The sequence below is a fragment of the Gavialis gangeticus genome, unplaced genomic scaffold (assembly GCF_001723915.1).
Source record: "Gavialis gangeticus isolate Ggan-Ray unplaced genomic scaffold, GavGan_comp1, whole genome shotgun sequence".
NCBI lineage: Eukaryota > Metazoa > Chordata > Crocodylia > Gavialidae > Gavialis > Gavialis gangeticus.
The window spans coordinates 34540232-34550170 of NW_017728994.1; the positions used below are offsets into that span (position 1 = coordinate 34540232).

At 43.3% G+C, this 9939-nt stretch overlaps 1 protein-coding gene and 1 long non-coding RNA gene across 2 annotated transcripts in view; one reads left to right on the plus strand and one right to left on the minus strand.

The window, feature by feature from the left end:
* Positions 1-7229, minus strand: part of VSTM4 (V-set and transmembrane domain containing 4) — a 133100-nt gene extending 125871 nt beyond the window's left edge. The window contains exon 1 of the mRNA XM_019502563.1: positions 7159-7229. The gene's annotated coding sequence lies outside the window, so the exon portion shown is untranslated. The remainder of the gene's footprint in view (positions 1-7158) is intronic.
* Positions 217-9666, plus strand: LOC109287458. The gene is made up of 3 exons (XR_002094871.1): positions 217-294; positions 5006-5007; positions 9655-9666. It is a non-coding gene; the product is annotated as an uncharacterized LOC109287458 (long non-coding RNA).
* Positions 9667-9939: the final 273 nt, after the last annotated feature.

Genomic DNA, 9939 nt, shown 5'->3' on the forward strand with positions numbered 1-9939 from the left:
AGAATAGTCCTTCCCTCCTCTTCCCCCTCCCTCTCCTTAGTTTCTCTTTAGCTGCAAGCAAACTGAGCTTCAAAACTCAAAACGTTTCATCTGTCCTCATTTTGTTTTAAGGCTGTTTTGAAGCCTTTTGTTTAATTTCAATTTTGCTGTTTCAAGCTCAATACCAGTTTAAACAGCATTGAAACAAAACAGCCAGCAAAATTTCACACAGCCCTAATAAAAAGGGTCATTGCGTAAGAGCAAATTCACAGATACAGAACCTGCAAAAAGAGAAGGAAACCTGTATATACCGTTGTCATTTCAACAACTCTCTATGGCTGCGAGACCTGGACACTTACCAGAGCAGTGGAAAAGCAAATTGAGACCTTTGAAATGTGGTGATTCAGTAGACTTCTACACATATCCTATACTGCACACAGAAGAAATTAATCTGTGAAAGATCAAATCAGACAAGAAGTTGGCAAATACAAACCCTTATCCGAAATCATAAGAAGAAAGATGCAGTGGTTTGGATATGTAACAAGAGGGCCTGGCACCCTTACCAATACCATCCTTCAGGGTGCTGTGAATGGATGAAGAAGAGGAAGACCTAGGATAAGCTTGACCATCAACATCAAAGACTGGACTGGATTAAAATTGACTGATTGTACAAGGATTGCAAAAGACAGGGAAGAATGGAGGAAAGCTATTGCTACATCAAAGGTGCTCCAATGGTTGGTGCAGCCTCAGAACTGACTGAGTGAATTTTTCAGGGACTCAAGCAGGGTGAAACAGGATTGCACTTGGATACCTAAGTGCATTTGTCTAATAATGGAATAGGATCTGGTCCTTTGTTTCCTTTTTCAATTAAGAAAACATGCCACTAGGGTTATGCAGATGATGCACATTCCATCTGATGAAGGATTTCAAAGTTGGCTTCATTCTAAATCATAATAAAATGCAGACACTTCAAAAGATCACTGAACATTTGTTTTGGATTGCTCAAAATGTGCTGTTTCAGCCTAGTGTTTATTTTTCTAATATTGTAAAATACAAAAGGTCAAAAAAATTAAATGGATATTTTAAAACATTTTCTTTCCAGAACACATTGCAATGGGATGTTTTGACAGTCAGATTTTTTTTCTTCTTTTCCTCAAAACTCGGGCAAAAGTAAAGCATTTTGATTTTCAACAGAACTGCATTCACTGTCAAAAAAGGTTATATCACAGGTTTTGACCAATTCTACATGCCAGGAAGTCTAAGAAAAGAAAATTCTGTGTTATGCTATAGATTCCATCGGCTGGCTTAGCAAAGGCAAACTTCCCCCTATGCCTTATCATCCCCTCCATTTGAAAAGCTTGGAGGCAAAATACATTTCCCAATGGTGATTAAAAACTAGACTGGAACTGCAGCCTCCCTCTAAGAAAGGAGAGTCACTGCTCAACTCCTCCCCCCTGCCCGACTTTCTGGAAAGGAAAATATTTCTTAACTCTAGCACTTACAAGGAATAGGATGAAACCCATCTTTGCTCCATATAGCTACAATCCCATTATCCCCTCTCCTATTATGGGTAGAGAAACCACATCCTGATCGCTATTTCAGGATGCATAATGAATGGGTTGGAGAATATTACAATACCACTGGTGGAATTCTGGTATAATAATCTTCTTTTACCTTGTTTTTCTTGTAAATCAATGATACAGCCTGATCTGGAACACTGTGCATTTATTGGAAAAAGTAAAACTATATAAGATGCTGGTTTTGAGCTGAGTTTATTCCCTTGCTCAGTCATGCAACCCATGCTGCTGCAACCCTTGCCCTCTCCTAGGCTTCCCTCTTTGTGGGCAGAAAAGTGGGCTGAGCCTCATGCAGCAGCCCCCTGCCTCCTACAGCTGTGAATTAATCAGTCCTTTCCAAAAAACCAAGGATGCAATGTCTTTAGTTTGCCTGACCCAGAGAGGCTGGAAAAAGCAATGAATAACCTGTGATAGTTAGGAAGAACATGTGACAATATGTAGGCACTAAAAGTATTTAGGCACCAAGGTGGCTAAATGGTGAGGAAGGTAGGGGGAAGAAGCAGAGTTGGATGAGGCAGGGGCACTGGGGTGGCAAGAGCAGATTGTCTAGGCTAGCCTGGTGGACAAAGTAGTCTGGTCTATGATAAAGGTGGGCAAAATACAGCCCGCAGGCCAGATCTGGCCTGCCAACTGACTGGATCCGGCCCATGGTTGGGCACCCACTAACTGTTTGTATCTTACCCGTGACTGCCCCCACAAAGCTCAGCATGCGGCCCAGCCCCACCCGCTCTGGCCCGAGGCAGCCCATGCCATGCTCTCACCTATACCTACCCCCAGCCCTGGCTAGGGTGCACAGCTTCCCAACGGAGCTGCTGCCAGGGCAGCTGCAGCCAACCAGGTACCACTCAACAACCCCTGCCTCGAGCAACTCCTCCTCCTCCTGCACCTAGTATGTCCCTCCGGGCAGCAGGCAGTGTGGGGAAGCTGTCAGAACATGTGCTGGGCAGCAGATGCTCAGTCAGGTATGGGGAAAGTTGCAGCAAATTTAGCTTGAACAAAAATGCAAATTTAGCTAGCTTGAACAAAAGCAGGAGCAAGGTTTCAGAAAGAAGCAAAATCTACCACCTAGAAACCTGAAAGCTAACACCTTGCTCCTGCTTTTTGTTCAAGCTAAATTTGCATTGTCAGAGAGCTCTGTGACACCTCAACACAAGAGCAATTCTTTGCCTAGGAGAGCACTGTATCTTCTCGCTCTCCTGTGAAATATAAAACATCATAACCAGAAGGAAACATAATTCTACATCCACTTGCCACCAGACAACTTTGAGGTTAACTTTTATATGAGAGCTAACTTTTACATGAGCCTAATTTGTACAAAATGAACTATTCCAACCAGGAGATATTATAATACCTTCAGTTCTCCTGTGAAATATGAATTTTCATGTCCACCTAGGATACGTTTTACAATCTTCGCATTCTCCAATGCCTGAAGAAGGGTCAGTGCACCAAAAAGCTTGCAAATAAAGATTTTTTTTGGCAAATAGCTAGTTGGTCTAATAAAAGATATCACCTCTGCCATGAATTCTGATTCCTAAAGCTATTCACATTCACTACTTTCCTACTGGCCCAGCACAGCCCTGGTGCCTACTTCCTGCTCAAATCCCCGATGGACTGCATATCTCTAGAGCCTCAGACATTCAACCCTGGTAATCTGTCCCAGTGGTCCTAGCGACTAGACCTAGCATTGCCTTTGTCCCACAATTCTGGTATCAGAACACCCCCTCAGTCACCACCTTATTGCATTCAGGGTATATTAACACTGGCTCCATTTCATAGTCAAGGCTGCTGTGAAAAAATAAGACCTGCTCCCACTCAACATATCCAAAATCCAGGACTGAGGCCGTGAGAATTTTCTTTGAAGCCCTACTTCTTGGGGCCTTTTCTGTGAGAGCAGTGCAGCCTAATAGGCCCTGGGCTGGCAGTCAGACACCTGAGTTTTCTTCCTGGTTCTACCACTGGCTGACCAGGTGACCCCCAGATCATTAATTTCACCTCCAGGTGCCTCTATTTATAAAACAGGGATAAAATAAAACACATGTCCTTATCCCAAACTAAGTGTGAGTTTTCTCTCTCGCTTGTGGAAAGGCAACTATCTTTTCCCCTGCCATTCCCCTTCTGCATCATGTGTGCTTTCTTTCAGGTTTTGACCAGGTTCTGAAGCAGAAATACCAGAACATTGAGCTATCTGGCTATAATTTAGAGAGAAATTCAGATCTTGTTTTGAATTCTCCATAATCTGGGGGAATTAAGATTTAGGATGCCTAGACACAGCCCAGGGTAAAGTTCAGATTCAAAATTGTATCTGAATATTCCCCACAATGCATGAATGATGCCTGGATCTCAGATTTTAGACCAGTCTCTCTCTACAAAAAGGTCTTCTCTTATACTTCTGGCTGACTGCAAAGAGGGAGCATGGAAAAACTCTTATGCAATCTGAGACTTTCCAGCCAGATTTTGCAGACTCATGACTATCCGATGGTTTAGGTTAAATACTCTTTGCTACTGATCCAAACTAAACTTCAACTGCGGAGTGTCTTCCATAGCTGCTACGAACTTCAGCTAATTGCATTACTCTAATCCTATGACTCAATCAAGACAGATCTAAATGTTATGGAGTAAAATGCAGATGCTGCTTATTTTGATCATGTATTTTTCACATCTTTGTTCTCATGTCAGTAATGCAAAAGCTTCTGAGATCTATAAGTTATTGGGAGGGATCACAGATTTCTAAAGATCATCTTTTACCTCTTCATTTGTCTCCCTGCTGGGTGCATCTACACATTGCCATATGGCAACATTGCTGTGGTGCCATGCTTAAAACTCTTGGTTCAGAGATGATACCTTTTATTAGACCAACTAAGAAATCACAGAAAAATATGTTTCTTTGCAAGCTTTTGGTCGCACACACCCTTCTTCAGGTTGAGGGAAAATTAAAGATGGTAAAAGTCCCCTTATGTAGAAAATACACCTCATTTTGCACAGAGGAAGCTGAAAGTGGATATATGTTCTTCTGGGTACAAGAGGAACCAAGAGCATTAGAGTTTTGCATTTCTTAACTGGATCAATAAAGTTTAGCACATTGGGAAACCTGCTTTAAGGCCTGTGTCACAAGATATAAGCTAAATAAAACCTTTGGGCCTGATACAGTATAAATCAGGAGGAAATGTGAAGTCAGCAGAGCTCCACTGATGCAATACCAGTGTAAGATTTCCTAAGTATTTGGCATAACTTCTTCATTAAAAATACACTAGCACAGTGGTAAATCATGCATTGATAGTTCAAAAAAACTCTCCATCACCTGAACCAAAATTCTATTCCAATCCATTTTTCTGTGGATGATCTGCCAGAATTGCCAAATCTATAGGTCACCCAGGCATTCATAGGAAATAGGGCTGGAAGGTACCTAGAAAAGTCATGCAGTCTATTTCCCTATCCCAATGCATAATCAGTTGTACCCAAATCATTTTTGTCAGGTATTTATCTAAATGACTCTTAAAAACCTTCAATGATGGTATGGCAGAGCACCTTTGGTGCCTGCCACTTTAATGGACTGAGAGCAGGCAGCAGGGCAGCTGACAGGTGCAGGTCAGCCCTAATGAGGCAGTCAGGTGACTGCAGGAGGACCAAGGGATTGGAGGAGAAGGCCGAGCGGCCTCCATTTTAGCTCAGGCCCTCAGGGCTAAGCCAGTAGTCTGCTGTTGGCAGCTGGAAGAACAACACCTGGCTGAGCGACTGCTCAGAACATCCTTGGAGGTAAGGGTAGGAGCTATGGGGATGGCAGGAGGCTTCTGGTCCTGGGGCCTGACCAAAAACTACACCCTGCTGGGAAAGGATGGTCTGCTGGGACTACGCATGGCAGGGCTGTTCCCCAGAAATGCCAGCCCAGTTGCCTCCCCAGTGGAAGGCGGGTAGGAGCTTATAACCCCAGCTTCCACTACTCAGTGAGGAATTTAGAGCAGGGACAGGCATGGGGGGCTAGCCACAACTACAGACACCTGAGCCCCAAGGGGTGTAAGAACCTGGAGGCCCCAGAGAGGGGGAAGAGAGAGAGAGCATCCCTAGTGAGGGGGCAGAAGTGTGGGGGCCTGCACAGAGTAGGATGTGTGGTGGCGGCCTGAAGGACCATGTATGAGGGTGTAGAGAAAGGCTGCAAGGGCGATCTGAAGTGCTGCACTAGGGTGTGTGTTGAGTAGGGCTGCAGAGGTGGCCTAAAGGGCAGCACATGGGCCAACCCCCATAAGAATGTAAACTTAAGGGAATGGCCCAGAAAAGGGCCAGTGGCTGAGTTCAGCCCAGTATGAGGCATAAGACCAGTGGCCACACAGAGTAAGGTCTGTGTGACGGCAGCCTGATGGGCTGCATGTGGGCTGGCTGGAGTGAGAGTAAGAAAGCAGAGTAGGGTGGGCTGAGTGGCCCAGTGATGGGCAGTATGAGTGAGGCCCAGGGAGAGTGGGCAGATTGAAATAGGCTCTGTGAGAGGGGGTGGTATGAAAGAGACCCTGTGAAGGGCAGACTGTTAAGACTTGAATGTTAGAGACCCTACAATGGGCAGGAGTTTGGTCTGGCCTTGGGCTGGTGCATTTACCACCTTATGATGCCATCTGCGAGGCATGGGACATGGTATAGGGAAGGTTGGAGCCATGTACAACACCCGGGCATTGGGGCATTTAATGGGCAGCCTCCTGCATTCAATATCCAGTTTATTACACAACATCATGGCAGGAAAGACAGGGCAGACTGCCCTAGACAGGTGGGCAGGCTGACATTGAGACCCAGCCCTGAGATGGCCCCCTGTCTCAGATGGCCATTGCACAACCTCCCTATGTAGCCTGTTGCTTAAAATTAGAAAGCTTTTCTAATATCTAGCTTCCACTTCTCTTCTTGTAGTTTAAGCTCACTCCTTATCTATCCCCAGTGAACTGGGCATAATTCTGTTACCCTTCATGCATCCAGATAGCAATTTTCCAGCCCATATGTAGCGTTTTTGGCACTTACGCAGTTTGCAATTCTGTTACCTTCTACTTCCCATGCAGGGTGGACATGTGAACATATGTGCATATACTGTGCATGGGCAGTAGCCTTTGTACTAGACAGGCACATACATATACATGGGAGAAAATTCTGGTTTCAAGAAATCTTTAGAGGTAAAACTGGGACACAAGGGAGCAGATTTCTATTCCTGGATTAGGCACTGCCTACAGCACTGTCATAACTGGTTTGTGCCTAAATTTCTCTGTATTTAAATGGTAATAATCTTAGCTCTCTTCCAAAAAAAATCTTTGAGACCTTTAGCTGACTTAGTGCAAAGTGCTATTGGCTACCACAGCTTTGGATGTGAAGCAAAGAGATGGAATAGAAACCTATTTTTTTTCTTTTACATATGTTCAAACTTGCTTACTGTGTGCTGACTGGAACATTCAGGCTGTGAAATGCTGTAATTATTTGAGAAGTCAACCAAACTTATTTTCACATGATTTTTGAAAAATAAACATTGAATTTGAACGTCATCTGGATTCATTTTGTATGAAAAGAAAATCAAACTAATGATAATGAGCAAGAGAAAAGTTAGGAATGGGATTGGTAACATCAGATGTATCCTCACCTTTTACTTCAGTGGCTGCTGTGCCATTTGACCATGCCGTCCATTTATTCTTATGTTTGCCAATTTCCTGGACTTTGCATATATAGTGTCCTTGATCTGTTTGCTGTAGATTCAGAATGAGGAATTTGTACATGGTTCCATGTCTTTCTTTGAGAAGGCGAAGTCTTTTCTTGTGGAAATGGTAGGTATAGTTTCCATAGTACTGGACAACCCCAAATTTAGTCATTTTGATCATCAGATGCTCCTGTGTAGGTGAGTGTGCAAAGACCCATCGGACAGCCAGTAAGTTGTCTTTCCTCCTCTTTTGAGAAACATGACAATAAAGGGTAGCGTTGTCTCCCTCTAAGTATTGCACTGTTGGTCCTGGTGAGACTGTCACATTCAGTGCCTCACTGACATCTGCAAAGGAATGAATGCCCTGTGAGAATTTGCCAGAATGCATCTTAATAAGCAATCTCCTGTATTGTTAGGTGAATCTCAAGTGGATAAACTGAGATGTCTGCAGTTGGATATACGATGACTTTCTAAAGAGCTTTTGGAACCTGAGGCCCATAGAAGACACTTACATTTAAAGTGTGATTAATGAAGCAATACATTGTAACATGCCACACATTCAAGCAATTTATTACCCAAAAATGAGTTGTAAAAGTGGTGATCCAGCCTCAAAGATATTATTTCTTAAGTGTAAACTATCTTTGTAGCTCATTTGTACCATGCTTTAAACTGAACATTACTTGTTGGCTGTTGGAAAAAAAGTCTGCCAGGGGCCTGAGCTCTTGTAAATTCTCCGTAGATATTAAGGGGCCCATGGTACACATCACAAACACAAGCTTGCTCTAAAGTTTTTGCCTAACCATTTGCACAAAATAATGCAGGAAGGGAAAGTCTCCTGGGTCACTGAGTCCAGTTCCTAGCTATTGTAGGTAGCATGTCACTTGATCTCCTTCCCAATCTAATCATGTTGCATCTAAAATGCCTTACGAGCTATAGAGGCAAAAAAAGCCTACTGGAAGGCTGTCCGTAATGTCACTTCTCTGATAGTAAAAGAGCTAACTTTCAGCTTAAATTGACCGCTAAGACATCTCTGATTTAGTTTTTATTTTACCAAGCTAACATGACCAGACACACGGAAGAACAGACCTCACTTGTGGTGATGACATATAATGCTGTTCTTCAATGGGGAACTAGTTCACCTTCAGAGACAGTTGAGGTGTGACTCCAGGTGGCCTGGTTCCGCTTTTCAGCAGTGCATGCTGCCCAAGCGTGCGCTACACCATTTTTCTTTTTCCATGGGGTTTTTTTGACCCCTGGATATCCAAGGGTCAAAAAAAACATGGAAAACAAAACCCAGCTCAGCATATGCTTGGGCAGTGTGCCCTTGCGGCACGGAGAACACCAGACTGTGTGGTATGTGGCGCTGCAAGGGTATTCTCTCTTATCCTCAAGGTAGCTGTACTTCAAGGAACATTTTCTCATGACTGAAATAGTCTAAAAAACACACAGGGATACTTTAGGATGAACACACTCTGGAAAGGTTAAGTATTGTTCTTCCCTCTCTGAGCAAAGTGTGCGCAAACATTCATGGGAGCTATGGGCCAAATTAAAAAAATACAGAAAAAAGTAGAGCAATTCTTCTGTTGTAAAGAACTCAGGAAGATAGCAACAGGACAGAATGGTTTAATGCTATGGATTCCTATTTGAGATCTCTGGGTTCATCATGTGAGTCATGTCTGCACACATAGAAGTGCTAACATTGCATGGAACCCTATAGCACCCTTGAAAGCATCTCAAGGCACACAGGATGCTGCAGCACATAAACACACTTTGGGAATCTAACATACCCAACAAAAATATAGCAGAGGAGAAAGCCCCTCACTTTTTTTCTTGGCTCCACAAGTCTTTCTTGGGTGCCCAGTGGGCCAGCTTCAAGAGAAGGGCTGGAAGGCTCTCTGGGTAGTGTGGTCTGGGGGTTAGAGTACTTTGCTGGAAGCAGGTGAGCCCACTTTAAGCTGCCTTTGGGGAGAAGGAGAATCCAAAACCTGGCCCTACTGCTCCCTTGGCAAGTGTTCTAACCATTAGGCTACTGGGCTGAAACTTGAGAGGGCCCACCTGCTTCTCCTATATATCACTGGCTAGTTGTGTTTCTTCAGTGACTAAAATTCAAAACTTATTTGGCCTTATACATACCTGGGCCAGAGCAGAGGACAGCCCTATTGAGCAAGCTCAGTAAGTTTGTGCAACCTAAAATGAATCACTAATTGTGTGAATGCGAAAAACTACAGTTATCATGGCTACCTACGTGCCATTTAAGTGCCAAAAGTGGAATTGGATGTATCCCTGCATATTAGCAACCCTTGGAGGATGGGTTCTTGCTTCCAGTTATTTTTAGGCACATCAACAAGAAAAAGCTTAACCAAGAGAGGATAAACCTTTGGGAGAAGGTTTTGGCTGACTTCAACTCCGAAGACACAAACATATACTTAACTTCAAAATAAGCAGGAAAGTACTTCTGTCTACTTTTGAAGAAGCATTGGAAGCAGCAGTGTGAGTTATACATGGCTCTAACTTATCTGTGAAACTGAGTTAAGTATTGTAATTTTTTAAATGTAATAGGCTACTAATAAATTTAAAGTATTACACACTTTATACAATATGTAGTCATGGATTCAAACAATACAGCAAAACCATTGTCTGCAGCCATTTTTATAGAATCTTCTACTTTGGGGGCTTTTTTTCTTTAAATAGAAGTCATATGGACAAAAGAAGAAACTGAAATGAAAA